Source organism: Labrus bergylta, chromosome 23 (genome assembly GCF_963930695.1).
Source record: "Labrus bergylta chromosome 23, fLabBer1.1, whole genome shotgun sequence".
Classification (NCBI taxonomy): domain Eukaryota; kingdom Metazoa; phylum Chordata; class Actinopteri; order Labriformes; family Labridae; genus Labrus; species Labrus bergylta.
The window spans coordinates 10678373-10694090 of NC_089217.1; positions in this window are offsets into that span (position 1 = coordinate 10678373).

Below are 15718 nucleotides of genomic sequence, written 5' to 3' on the forward strand. Positions count from 1 at the left end.
GCTGTCACTCCTCCCGTGATTACTGCTCCTCCTTGTTCACCTCTCGAGTGACGGAAGCCGAGTGTAATAATAGGAAACATTTAAATCCTCTTACTTGTTACATCAGTGTCTGAAGGTCTTTTTCTTTGTCTGTGCAGATCCATTTCTTTTTTTACCAAACAGCTTATCATGTACCAGGAAGTAAGAAACTATCACATGCTGGTTTTATGAATGTAATGTGCCCACAAATCTCTCACATATGGCTATAAATTAGAACATAAAAGAACGGAAGCAACCTGTCACCCGTCACGCTGTTCTGCAAATCAACGAATTAGCACCTGAGGAGAAGTCATGCAGCGCACTGACAAACATGTTAACGACACACAACCTGTGCTTCACACGTGATTTATTACGTCTCCTTCTCTCAGCTTTTTTCTGCATGTGTGTCCTATATTGATTGCTTTGTTAGTGCAGAGGAGATAGCAGCTTGAATTGGCTCATAGCAACATCTCTTTTCTCATGTGAGACACCAGAGATACAGTGTTTGTATGTTCTGTACGCAGGAGTATTAAAGGCCCTGAAAGATTTTTCATGTCCATGAGACATTCTTCCTTGATTGACACAAAGTAACATGTTCAACACACAGTTTGTTTAACATGAATGAATTGTCTAACACATACTGCTTGTATTGCTAGTATGAACTGTGCTGGGTTCAGCTGGATACAGGCGATGTCACACACATCAGCTAACCAATCAGAATTGAGCACTATTTAAAGCAAATTATGGCGGCATACTCTGACTCACTTTGTTGCACTCTTAATAATTAACACCTAAGGGTGTTTTTCAAAAACTCAATGTATGGTCTCTGCTTCTTCAGTGAATAAATAATTTGTCCAATTTGTCCAATTAGGAAGTATTTTGAAACCTTCCAGTGGTAGCATCAAAAGTTACACTCTTTTTTCTGTTATTGTCTGGTTTTGTGTTCATGTTGTATCACAAACTCTGCAGCCACTCAATGCACTGCAAACATCTGATTCCCTTGACCTGCAGCTTATGTAATCAGTCCCTCATGATATATAACAATTAACACCTACATTATTGCATTGTGTCTTGTGTGTATTACCACATCAAAAAATACCACAACATAATTTTTTTTAGGCTTTATCTGCCTGTTTTTGTTCTTTGTTCTTTTCCTCTATACATTTGGTTGCCATGTGACTGATCTTTCAGTAATATATATATTTATTTTTACTTCTGTTGCTGCTACTCTGATTGTCTTATTGTTTTGCTTTTGGGCATAATTGTTGGCTGTTAAAATTAATTCTAGGACGGGGCTAAAAGTCATGGAACTTGTTTGTCTAAGTGCAGAGAGAATTTATGATATCAAAGCCTAATACCCAATGCACAGGGTAATGAAACATCATTTTGCACAAACACCAGGTTTCTAGGATTGCCCACTCGTCTTTTAACACATAAAAAAATGACAAAATGTTAATCACAATTATGTATGTCAAAATACATTTATGTTGGCTCAGTGTTCAGAGTGCGCGCCTCATGTAGAGAACATATAGTCCTCATCTGAGCGACTGTATAGGGTCCAATCTGACCTCGGCCGTTTGCTGCATGTCATTCCCCACTCTCTCCTCCCAGCATTTCTTGTCAATCTTCAGCTGCCCTATCCTATGAAAGCAAAAATGTCCCCCCCAAAAAATTACTTCATACAAGGCAGTCATTCATGAATTTGCAATGCTGCACAAAGAATGTGATAAAACATTGATAGGTGCTTACACATGTGTCCAACATAGGACTAATGTATAATGTATATGATAATCTTTAGAACCTTTCAGTGGTCTTTTTAACACCTCTGATCAAAAGTCAACACACTATACTAAGGACATCTGTGACAGTCAAAGTGCTTTATTGCATGAGTTAATTAAAAGTTTCATTCCTCAAATGAAAAAACACCATACTCTAAACTAATGACACAAAGTCATAATAAAGGTGTTTTTCTTGGTTTCGAGACAGTGGTGTTTTTCAGGCCCTTTTAAAGTCCCAACACAATTGTTGACTCTACTCTATTAGATATAGTTAAAGGTGACTTCCCAAAGGCAGAGAGAGAGGTCAATTAAGTCCCTGTTCTGGGTAAACCCTGTTACCCTGTCTGACACCTTCCATTTTTGGGCTCTCAGACAACATGACTCTTGGCTGTCTCACAATCTTGTTTAGTAGAGGAGGTCACTGTCTTTGCTCACAAATGATTTCCTCACTTAGCCTTGGACTTTTGTTTCTTCTTCTTTGTTGCTTTGGAAAATTGAAGTGTAGAAGAATGGATCCTTGATCATTCATTCATTCACATTTCAAAAAAAGATGATTCGACAGAAGAATTTATATGATTTGCTCTGTTTTAACCAAACATGCAATATTAACAGTTTCAACAACCAATGCTGAACTATCAGAGACAACCCAAAGTGTGTTACAACTAGATGTCTTATAATGACAGAACATAATGGTCATGAGGACTATTACTGCAAGGATATGCCCAGGTGTGTTTAAATTAAAAAATGACGTTGGGTATGGACACCCTTCTATGACCTGCTAGTGAACAGAAAAACAAAACTGCCCCTAATGCAGAACATCCTGACAAACATTTAGTCTGTTTCTTTAATGCCCTCGTTGTCTTGCTCTCCACGTACATGTAGATTCACAGCTCGAGGCACAACACTCTGCCAGCAGATGGACCAGATAACCTCGTATCAGACATTACAGCACCACAAAGATCAGTTCTCACCCTGTGTCAGCAAAGCTTTTGCTATTGCACAGTGGAAACATAGAAGCAGTGAAATAAATGACAATGAGAATTCTGTGTTTTGAATCCTCTATGCACATATTTAACACTCCCAATGCTTTTGTTAAACTAATACAAAGGCAGGATAGAAATACCTAACACTAACTAATCCCTGCTCGTGAATGAATGAAAGGGTGATTTCCATGTCAATCACCAACTCTTTGTTATATGTCTTGGAGAGACCCAACTATAGGCCGACATGAGAATATGCTTGGCAAAAGTAGCATGGAAAATTTTCCTTTGAACAGACAGAAATCTCGAGTAGAACCAGACTCATTGATGGACATCAATGTCAAGGTCCAATGCACGGTTGAACCCTCTAATCACCTCCTTTTTTTGCTTACTTTGACACACCATCTATAAACCCTTTCCATGACATTCACATACCCTAACCCCACATTTCCACATACCCTGTCAGCGCCATGGATTGGCTATGTCAGCCCCTGCCCCACACATATTTCGCTGTTAAGGTAATTTCTCAAGATGTAGTAGGCATGGCAGATCTCATTTTGACTTACATCTCCCTGGTTCTGCACACAGCAACAGATCATGGGATAACCAATGTATCACAGCGTTATATATTTTAAGTCGTCTGAGTCATTATTGGAGGAGGGTGAAAGTGTTGCCATTTGTAATTATTCATTTCTATTGCTTAGTGGATGGTGATTAACCACATTCTTTCAATGGATTGTTAGCAGCTCAGTCTCAATAACAGTGTTAGCTGAAATTCCCTTATTTGTTCACAAAGGCTTTTGAGGCTATGCAAAATAATGGTTCTGTACCAGTAGCCAGTACTATCCTATTACAGAATGGAATTTCCTGCACTGACATTCAACAACCAAAGCCGAAAATAAACCATCAACATCCATTAATAGCTTTTGGCAGCCAGAATAAGACAACAGAAAACAATTGGAGAACTATTGTGGATTTAGGTTGCCAGTGGATTTAAAAAACACATGTTTTTTGGGGGGGATTTTCATAAGCAGATGCTGTCATATTTCTTGACATTTCTGTTGACTCAGCCAAAGTTTTCTGTTTGAGTATCACTTCAGAGAGAATTAGAAATTAAATGCCAGCTGTATGTTATTTTTACTTTGGCTTGCTGTCGTTTGCTACTTGGCCTGTTTGACAGTAAGCATCCATGAGACAAGTTCTCTGAAGGAGTATTTACAGGTTTGTGAAATGGTTTGTTCATGCTGGAGGGCACACAGGATGTGTGTCAATGACTTCTTGAACACTATTTTGTGGTTTAGTTGCTTTCTGTGATATGTTTTGTTCAAAATGTTTTCACTGGACATGGCCATTGTTAAAAGAACCAAGTGAGGGTTTGTATAACATGAGGATTTGAGTCATTTATAAGATTCTGTTTAACATCATCTGACATACATAAGCCATGTCAAAGTTAATATTTCCCCAACAGTTCTGCTTAAAGCATTAAACCCCAACCCTGATGAAATTACCCTGTTATTCCAGTATAAACACAGCCTTATCGAGACCAATTCCCATTTATTTCTGATGAATTTCCATTTTTTGTTTTACTGGTCTTGCCTCACAGGCTCATCACGTTTAAGATCTACATTGGTTAAGTAACTTCCCAGATGGATATCTTTGGCATCACCCACTTCTTTGCTGGTTTCTGGTCTTCTCAGGCAATAAATCAAGAAGAATGATGGAGTGCACTTACTTATATCTCAGTCATAGCCGTCCTCATTGTTGGGCTATTCTTTCACATGCACTCGGCTGTAAATAACTAAAGAAAAAAAGATATCACAGGATATCAAACTATGAAGAAGAATTGAAACCATTACTGGTTTCAGATCCATTTCAATGGCTGAGCAGCAGTTGAGCTCTAGAGTCAAAACCATACACACAAAATGTCCTTGAATTGATTTATCAGGACCAGACCAGACCAGACCATTGCAACGGGTAAGGTTAAATAGTTTCTTTCGGCAAAAGCTACTCAAGTAAAATCTAAGGAACAGCTATAGCAAAGGGTAGCTGTTTAAAAAACACCAAATACTACTTTAAAAAGTAAGTTTAGAAGAAAATCTTGGAAACCACAGATCAATTAGAGTCTGAAGCAGAGCATAGAATAAACACATGTGAAGGCATTGCAGCTTAGTAATGGAATCACTTCAGAATGACTTTATAATCAGATCAGCAGGGTTCATTACAGAAAAGAAAGAAGTAAACACAACAATAATATGAATGTAGCTGACGACAAAGCACAAAGCACTGTTCCGACTCCACTGTTTACATAGATTCTGTTTGTCTCTGTTACTTTGCCTCTGTTACTACCTCTGCTGCTGAATGGGGCGTTTCCAGAGGGTTGGCAGGGGCCCCCCTTGAGATCTTTTTGGCCACCCCTGGTGACACCCCAAATTTCAAAACTATGATTGGTTATTTCTCTTGCCAGTTCAGGCAGTGTTGCAACAGGCAGCTCATAGGTTTCAGTGTGCAGATGTTCTGTTTGCATTTTCTTTCCAAAATTCTTTAAACTGAGAATTTGGACGTAAATGTATTTAAATCCTTGAAGAATTAAGCTTAGACGATGTATTTGTTGTCATTATCTTGTGTAACTTAAAAGTGATAAGTGACTTGTAATTAGTGCAGGCAGGAGGGGTAAATAAGTGCTTTTTATTTATGTGTGTGCACACAAAATTCAGGCCACCCCTGCACAAGTCAGTGGCCCCAGCTGGGCCATCTTGGTCCAAAAAGACTGGAGACGCCCCTGTAAACACTCCGCGTTGAAACCTTTCAGGGAGGTGTAATTAAGTGGCAACAATCCAGTCTTGAGCAGACTGTATAAATGAGGTTAGTATAACTGACAGGGGAGAAATCCACAATTTAATAACAGCATTAAAAATGATTTAGACTATAACGGAAGAAATCATCAAAAAGGAATCCATGAGAGGGAAAAAAGGATTAACCACTAACAAGGGAGACATAGAACCCATGAAATCTAAACTCACGTTGTAGGTTTTGAATCATACAGTTCTTGCATTTTTTTCATCAAGTCCGAAAAGTTTTGGCATCTCAAGTATTTATACGTTTTTCATTTCCTTGAATACTGACAACCCATCTTTACTCAGTCCGAATCCACTTCAGCTCCTGAGAGTCGTCTTTTTCAACACTCAATTAATTGTATGAAAGATGTTGTAATCACATCTCTACACAAAGACACACACACGCACACACACACAGATTTCGAGAACTGGACATTTATAAAGCAGCTGTAACACTTAATGGCACTCAGCAAATAATACTTACCAGGGTCAGCACTGTGTCAGTCCTAAATATGCTAGAAATATATTTTTTCTCTCAAATATTCTCTTTGCAGGTGAATAAAATAGCTGAAATAACAGATCACAGGTGCTTGCACAAACCTGACTTCAGAAACCCTTCATCCAATTAAAAAATACTGTAATGTATAAATGTGGAAATGAAAACTTCAGCAGTTGGAATTGTTGCAAATAATCACCCCAGTCATCTGCATTCTGCTTTTGTTTTGTTTGCAGGCATAATTCCCACTGAAACTACATTTTGGTTGAAAATGTCTTAAGCTTCAAAAGGAGCCTGAAGGGGAAATAAAATGAGCTTATAGACAGCAGCTTACTGTACGTCTGCTGTCGAAAATAGGGCCAATAGTCATTATCACAAGTCATTAGACAATAATACAGAGGAAATTAATCAGGCACCATAAACCAGATGTATTACACCAATAAGCAGTGGTATCAATGGCACTTCAGCATAATTGTATTGTACACAAGGAGCAGTTCTAAACTATATAATGGCAGCCTTAAAAACCAAACTGGAAAACTGATTAATTGTGTAAAGCATATTGCAGAAGAGGTGCAATACAGAATCAGAAATACTTTATTAATTCCAGAGGGAAATTCAATCGTTGCAGTTGCTCCAAAATATACAATATAGCAGTAGAAATATAGTAAGAAAAATATTAATCAAATAGAATACATTGGGGTTTTTTGCAATGAGGTTGAAAGAATGTAATGAAATAAGTAAAACACAAATGAGCAGAGATTTGATTTGATTTGATTTTTTCATGTAATGTTTTTGGGTTAGGTTGGCCCTGGTTGTTTTAAACATTCTTGATAACTTAAGAACTTTGCATCATGGTAACACAAAGACAAGCAAAGCATTTACTTTTTAGTTTAACGCCCCCAAGAGACTGACTAATGATAATTCTAAAACGTTTCAGTTTGGTCAAGTTTACTTTCTTATTGAAAAATAATGCCTGGCAGAGTTAGGTCATAAATTGGAGCGATGGGGCATAAAACACGAACTGGTTACACTACCACTGGTGGTTTAACCTACAGTACTACAGGAATAAAATGAAAATGATTCGTCAAATTCCCAATATGTATACGATTTACAAGCTGGCACTCAGCAGTACTCACGATATTGGAGCTTCTCACTCAGAAAATGACGTTGAGGAAATGGCTACTGTGTGAAAAACTGGAATATGTTTAAAGCTTCTACTGTCCTTATTTGTGTTGTAAGATTTTGTAAGTGTTTTTCAGTGTTGTCTAAGAAAAGCATGGAGCAAGAACACTCTTTTGAACATTACATTTATTTATTCTGTTCCCCAGACTGGTACGCATTTGTTAAGCAAGTCTTGTGTTAACCATAAATCAACAAAGAAAATCATTTTATGAAATCCAGATTGATGAGGTGCTTCTTCCTGACAACCAAATAACCTGAGAGAATGAGAACATTTGCTCCGAGACAAACTAAAAGATCCGCTGACGAGCTATTTCAGGTGCCAGGAAACATCGGCGGCGGAGTATATAATGAACCAAACCATATGTCTGCGCTGTCACATTGCCTCGCTCACTCAGTCATGAGATGTTAACCACCTCCAATGAGAGCAAGCGCTCCTCTCTGCCAGTCAGTGAGTCGCTATGACAACAGCCGTTGACAAGGAATATTGGGTTTGATGTCTTGGTGAAACAACTCTCCGCATCCAAAGGGGGCTGCTAACTGACTGAACTCATCCTGAAATCAACAATAACGACGCCTGTAATTCAGATCATCTGTTTCCACTTAGTCAGAGACAGAGAGCGTTTGACTGAGCAGTCTCATTGCATATTCAGAGACATCTAGCACCAGTGTCAATGGGATGTCAGTGGGACGAGTTTCCCTTCATCTATTAACCTCTGAACGGGTGGCCATGCACCTAAGACCCCCATGACTCATTATTGATGCTTTCTAATTAGTCTTTGGGTTCTCTTTGATCCCTTATCTTATTATTCACCATTGTGGCTCCCGTACCCTTTGGAAATGGCAAAATCATTCCCTTCCCATGCTGTGATTTACAGTTATTGCGTGCTGAGGCCAGTCTAGGTAATTTGGAGATGAAAATGAGCAGGGACAGGAGGAGAGTTCAAGTCTGTAACTCATTTCCACCTTCACTTCCTCCTCCTCCACCTCATCTTCCTCCTCCCACATATGAAAGTAATAAATCAGTCTTTGTGTCCTCAGCTGACTAGCCTTCGTATGAGCATCACATCCATGCATGTTGCTCTCAAGGCTGCCCTCAGCATTGAATATGAGCCTCAATAAAATTGATCCGCACACAACCAAGCCAAAGACAGATGGCTGTTGGATAACAGTTGCGCTTTAGAGGATGCCAAGCAGAATAATTTACACATCAAAAAAACAAGTTGGCAACATTTTCTGCTCAGGTAAAATTAAACAGCAGTTTTTTTTTTTTTGAAAGTCTTCACACTGCAGGCACTTCTCGGAGGCAAAAACATCTTTCATATCAAAAGTCTAGAGAAGAACAAAAAAAAAAAGATACTGAAAGTAACCAGCAGTGAAGATCAAATACAAGAACCTTGGAATGTGTCTATTTTCTCAGCATGTTACTATGAGAGCAAACTGTGCCAAAAGCAAAGTATGCTTAATTTTAATAGATTCACTGTGATAAAAGAGCCATGTACTGTAGGAGGTGTGTATGTGTGCTCATCTTTAAATCCTTTGGAAACGTGGCTTGAAAGGGTAAAATACATATAAGATATCAAAGGTAAGAGTCTCATTAAGCATCCACAAAAATCTGAGCCAAAATAAATGTTCCTAACTCTGTTTTGATTGACATGTGCCCCACTCGGCACACAGCTAGTGCTCACATAAAAATCTGTAGTGCTGCCCAAAACTCTACTTTTAAATTGTTGGGTTAGCCTTGCCATTTGAAAATGTAGCATTTAGCTGTAACTTGCAACATTATTTGTATTGCCCCAATTTTTTCCCCCAAAGCTATGAATGTGATGCTTAATGATAGCTGTGTACTAATAGTTAGTGCTGTATTATGACAAAGCTAAAGTCCTTCAGAATTCTTCGCTATTGAAATCGTTGTCATTCTAGGAGTAAGCATACGCATGTTATGTTAGTTACATTAGCGAAGAAGTAAAGCTATGAATGCAATAGTCAATCGCTGCTCTGTACCATTTATCTGTCTCGGTCCACATTAAACACGATGGACTGTCAATATTTGGCCCGTTGACATAGCTGACGGCTAAGGTGTGAACAACCAAACAGCTACCATGCCACGTTGCTCTGTTACTTGTTCATGGAATAACTTGCGTTCGGCATTATAAACTACAAATGACAAAGTCCAATTTGGACTTAATATCAGTGAAGTTCACAAAAACTAAAATGACAATTATTTTAATTTGATTCACACATAATTTGTAATAGTTTTAGGATGCCTCCTATTATGTACATAAACCCTAAACTGCAAAGTTAGAACACTATTGTGCATTTAGGCTTCTGGGGGCTTTAATATTTTGCTCCATTTATTTTCAATGTATACAGTAACGTCTGGCTCCGCTTCGTCAGAAGTTCCTATACTGCTCCATCGGCTTCTCCTCTCCTACTAATGATCCCACTAAATCTCTCCACAGCTTCCTCCCTGAAGTGGACATCAGCCTCAGGACCTGTAAGTAAAGCCTTGTACCTAGCGCAGTGGGGCCAGTAAACAGATGATTTGCTCCCAAACACCTTGAAGCCACCCAGCCTCATCCCTAGGAATGCAAAGGACAGAGTGTGTGTGTGTGTATGTGAGAGAAATTGAGAGGAGATGAAGAGGTGTGCAAAGGAGGGCAGGGAATAGTTGTATGCTGCACTGGGGCCATTTAAACAAATTTGCCTGAGTGTGTTTTTGGGGGGACGTCCAAAAGAGATGAAGAGTGATGCATTCATCCAAATTGTGAGTGTGTGTCTGTTAGAAAAGGGGCAAAGGGGGAAAGAGTGGATAGCCATAGACACTACACCTACACTAGCAGTGATTGGAGTATGTTTAGTATACAAGTGTGTTTTGTAAGATTGATTACCCAAGCTAGTGAAGTGGTCCAAATCAAATAGTTAAGAGGAAAAAAACACCTGATCCTCCATAATTAAATTACTCCTGATTAGGGTCGGTACACAAGCACACACACACGCATGTACGCATATATACAAGCACAGTGCTACAGCGGGGCTAGGGGGCGCTATAGTCCCATCACAAATCTGTCCAGCCCTGGTTAAGCCCCGTCATGTATGTCTGATTTATTTAAAGAAAAAAAAAACAAGAACTTAAAAAAAAGTAGGCGCTTTTCCTGCACATGTACCATGAAATTGCACAAGGGTGATCTTTGATACTATTCTAATTCCAAATAGAGGTTGCATGAATAAAACAGGTTTAAATATAAAATAAAAAACTGGGATCTTTATCCCAATTAACCAACTGTACTAAAATACTTTGGGGAAAAAGCCCCTGCCAACTACAATGGTAGCTTTGACCCAATGAAAGGTTAAAGTTTAGGCTATAACCATTTGACATATCACTAAGCTCTAAAAGATTGTAATACATATTACCAACCCTTCCAATGCATGCCCTACAGCATATCAACATGAATCAATAAGTCTCCCATTTTTAGCTTTAGGGAAATGAAAATCACCAATTTATTCAGAACAATGCAAATAAATAACCTACTCCGACACCAGAAGTCTTTATTGCCTGTTTGACTATGTTAATGTTGTTGTGGATTTCAATCCTGAACGTCAGGAAATCAAATAGGGCTTTCACACTCGCAGAAAACTCCTGAAAACTCCTGATATTTTATGGGAGAAGCTGTGTGTGTGAACGCAAAGAACTGAATTATTTACTCAGACTTAACCTGGATTTTCTCCTGCCAGCATCCTTTTGAATTTTCTGCAGCAAGTCCGAGTGAGCTGATGTGAAAACACAGCAGGAGTTCACCTGGAGCCAGCGGGAGAGGGTGGTTTATGTCCTGTAGCCAGTACATAGACTGTATGCACGCGACCGCTACGATCTCTGTGCACGTAATTAATCGCAATGCATTCTGTTCATCAGTATGTTGTTCTCAGCTCTTTAGCTGATATTGTGATTCAGTCGGACTTCATGTAGCATTGATAAAAAGGCAAATATTCTCATAATTGCTTCCAATAGCAGACTCTATTGTTTCGTCCGCTGCTTCCGCGTCATATTTTTTTTTTTACATCCCTTCTCCCCGCCCACCCCTTCTCCCGTCTGACAGGGAAAGTCTCCTGCTGTGAGGTGCATATGTGAACAGCAAGGTCAGGAGAGTATCCAGAGCAGTCATATGTGAAAAGGGTTAAAGAGGGTACTGGATTAAGCAGGCCTACACTTGATATGAATCAATCCACAAACATACTTCTTAACCACTATTTGGTCTGATTCGTGGAGATTTGCTCTGGCTGCTTTCAGTTTAGTGTAGAGGGCAAGTCTTCCAGTGAGGAGGAGGATAGCTGCTCCAGCAGTTTTGAGGAGGTGCCAGAATTTACGGCACTACCAGCGAGTCTTAAACGGAAAACATCGATATAACGTCTTCAGCACATTCATCATTGCTAGAAGACAGGCAGATAAATAAATACTGCTTCTTGTGCTTAACACATTTATGTAGGGCAGACTGGAGAAATTTAGAAACCATTTTCAAATCCAATTTTGATTTATCAAAAACACTTATGTCCGCAAGCTAAGCTATATATCAGACATTGTTCATTAATTCACCTTCATAGTCTTTCCTAATATCTGATTTGATTTGACTATAAGTGTAGTTTATTTTGAACTATTGTAAAGATAGTCGACATCTTATCTTCTATTTGAAACATGTATACTTTTGGCATTCTTCGTAGGTACACAAGTTGGTGTAAAGATAAACCTATCTGAATCAGAAACTGATCTTAATGTAAAAGATCTGAGTGAATCTGTCTGGAGGCCTGGATGGGTAAAAACATATACTACGACCTGCTCGACTGCCCAGTTCCAAAGTTATGAACCGGTTCAATGAGTTTTGCTTCACATCCTGCATACCGTGTATAGCATCTTTAATAACTTGTGAGACTCAGAGTTTGACTTTTTACCAGGAGGAACATGAGATTGGGTGCATACCATTTAGAGTAAGTTAGCTCACAAGGAGAAAACAACAACGTCCCAAATTTCTGCATCAATTGACAGTTCTCCATCGCAGAACTTAAAGCATGTGGATTTAAAAATGCAGAAGAGAAACTTTCCAAAAGTCTGTCTGTCTTTATACGCTTTGCAAAAAGTGACTAAATGCAACTATAGAATGAAGCAGCTCACCTGTTGAGATGGCAAAATGACACCATTAACCTGCGCTAGGATGCTAACATTAGCAAGCTGTAGCCAAAGCAGACCCGAATGTTAAACATTTTCTCTGGCTACAGTTTGCAGAAGTCAAAGGTCTGTGGATGTAAGGCCAAGGTTTACAACATAACAGTGTTGTTAGGAGCCACAGCTTTCATAACCTGGTTTATACATTTGAATCTACTTACAAGTAGACAAATACAGCAATTTTACAAGAATGTGTCAGAAATGTTTATCAATTAAGAACAACCTTTTACAGTAACTGTCTAATGCAGAGCGAGTGTCAGTCACTACAAAAGGCTGTTCTTAGATCCATAAAGTAAAAAAACATACTTTGGATTTGATTATCGTTATGTATTTGACTCATCGTCATCGGGTCATGGCTCTAGAGACCATTTCATAATAATAAACTACTATTGTCACAGTTTAAGTGGTACTTCTAACCCTTCATTTTAACCAGTGACTGGAGATGTTAAGCTTACTTTTAGCTACCCATACATTTAATACTTTGGCTAACTGTAATAATGATTCATCTTAGCCCTTTATTCATTTATTATTTTAAGTTATTTAAGTATTACCTTGAGCTTTGTTGCTTTGATTTTTTTCCCAAAGCTTTGAATATAAGCAGAAATAATTAATCCTTTTGTCATTAATATTTACTAATTTCAACTGATTAAAAAAAATGCCACTGGCCTACATGACCACAGGGAGGAAATAATGTGACGTAAAACTGTTAGATTAAAATAAAGTATGACAAAAGGAGAGCTAGCCAATGGAAAGAACCTGTCTGAGCCAGCAATAATCTGGAAGTAATCAAACTAAGAGAGAACAGTCTTCTCTTCACCCTCCTGGATCCAGGACAGTGGTAATGTCTTATAAAAACACTGAATTACAGCCCTTACCGTTAAACCAAAACTGGCCCGCGTGTGTGTATTGAGAGGAGCAGCCTGCCAATACTGCCATCAATATCGGTTCATCTAATAAATGCACAATCTTGCAAAATAAAATTGAGTTTCATTCACAGTCGCCAGCAGGGCTATATTGAAACTTATTGATTGCCTTCTGCTTACGCTCGCCTGCAGCAGTGGCAGCGGCAGCAGCGGCCAAGGACCCATTGGTTTTGGGATGAGATGTGATCAGTGCAGCTGCCAAATGGGAGCAGTGACAGAGGCGACACGGGGTGCAACTCAGCACAGTTTTCGGTCGCACACGCGCTTGCACTTAACCTTGAAGCTGTGTTCAACCTCACTATGAATAATGCCCTTGAGAGGGGGAGGGGGGGGTGGGTGTGTGTGTGTTGGAAGGGGAGGCAAGGTGAGGGAGAAATACAACTACAGAGACTGGCAGGGTGGGCATGTAAAAAGCTGCAGAGACTGTGGGAAGGTTGTAAAAGGAGGAGGGTGTGTGGTGGAGGAGGAGTAGAGTAGGGAAGGATGCCAGAAAGGTCACGAGGCAAAAATGATGAAGTCATCTGTATTAGATTTTCTGGAGCTGCATCCCGGATGAAAGCTGGCTGTTTGCCATGAGAGGTGAGCTGTTTGTACCTGCAGTCAGAGCTCCTCGTGTATTTGTAGCTCATCAATTTTCTGGATTTGTGTAGAATTTTGAGCAATATCCAGGCTTTGTTCAATTTACTACTACTCAAGGATCTTTATTACATGTGAAGACCGGATAGGCAAACACAATGAAATATCACATTATACTGAACATGTGCAGCTAGAGTCATGACAGGTTTTAAAATAAAAAAATAGAAATGACATTTTTTAACACTGAATGGTTGTTAATAAAGCCATTCACTGTTTTTGCAAAGAAAAAAAATATCTCTATAGAGTTGTGTTTATTAATTGTGGGGAACTGGACCATTTCCACCATGGATTGATGATGCCTGCCTTAATGACTTACAGTAATCAAACATTAAGTGTGCACAATTCTGTCTCAGTGATGCCATTGTCACTGCCTATTGTTTATCTGCTGTAATTTTGTCAAAGCTTTACAAAGTATGTGCTACTGCAAACTCTCTACTGTCAGTCCCTTACAACAGAAAAAAAACCCATCCAATTGGGATAACAAGGAATGCATTATCTGTGTGTGAAGCAGCCACAGAAAAATGCAATGTGCTTGTGACAGAATATATTTTAGAGAACAAGACAGTGATTGGTTTATTTGTTCAACAACAGAAATCCATAAAAAAACATTTTTTTATGACCTAAATTGTGCGTTGACTTAAGGTGGCAAACCCAAATGGTTCCAATGGCGGAGAATGTATAAGCCAGCTGACATACAATAAAGAGTAATCAAGTCTGTTTGGGTTAGCATTAGCGGGTAAACGATATGATTAACAGTGTACTTTCAGCCAGAAGACTAGCGATTGAGCATCACTGTCACATAATTAATGTAACTCACATAGTAGTCGTTTTAAAAATGCATCCAGTGTTCTGATTTTAACTTAAACTACTACCTTTTTATTCTCATAGACCAAGCAGTTGTGGTGTCCAAACCCAACTGATCATCCACCTGCACCACAGGTGGATGCAGTTCAGGACAAACACTTTAAGGATCATAGATCACGATTTCATGCCTTTCAGATTCAGACTCAGACAACTTTATTAATACCAGAAGGGCAATTCAGTTTCAGAGCCTACCAAATCATTGATAAAGAAGCAAATATCAAAGGAAGCAAACACAGTCACAGCAGTATTCAGACAGTCACTGTAAGGAAAAGGGGAAGAGGGACACATGAGTGGACCCAGGGGTGTCTTAAAGTTATCAAAAATCTCACACGATAGATTGGAGAGGGGGGAAAACAGAGTATAGAGCCAAAACAGCCTTTTAAACGAAATAATGCACCAAACATGATTAACCAAACCACTGCTGGCAAGCGGCTGACTCAACAATAAGTTGTCCTGGAGACCGAGAAGACACTTCAATTCTATTCAAACCACCAGGGTTACCAGGGTGGACTTCAAAGTTAACACAAAAGGCTGGTGTAGCAACAAAACTACCCAGCACTCCCAAGTTGTTCACTGAGAGACTAGCAATGGAAAACAAACACACCAAAAGTTCTTTGTTTGTGTTTATGCACATGCAGACAACAAGCGAAAACACAGGGAGAACCTCTCACTACATCTGAAGGTGAGATAATGAGTCAGTACAGAACACTGGAGTCCAAGATTATATAAACGGCATACACCTGGTCTTAATCAAGGCCAATCAGTCACAAACACACCTGCCTCTACCTCAGTGTA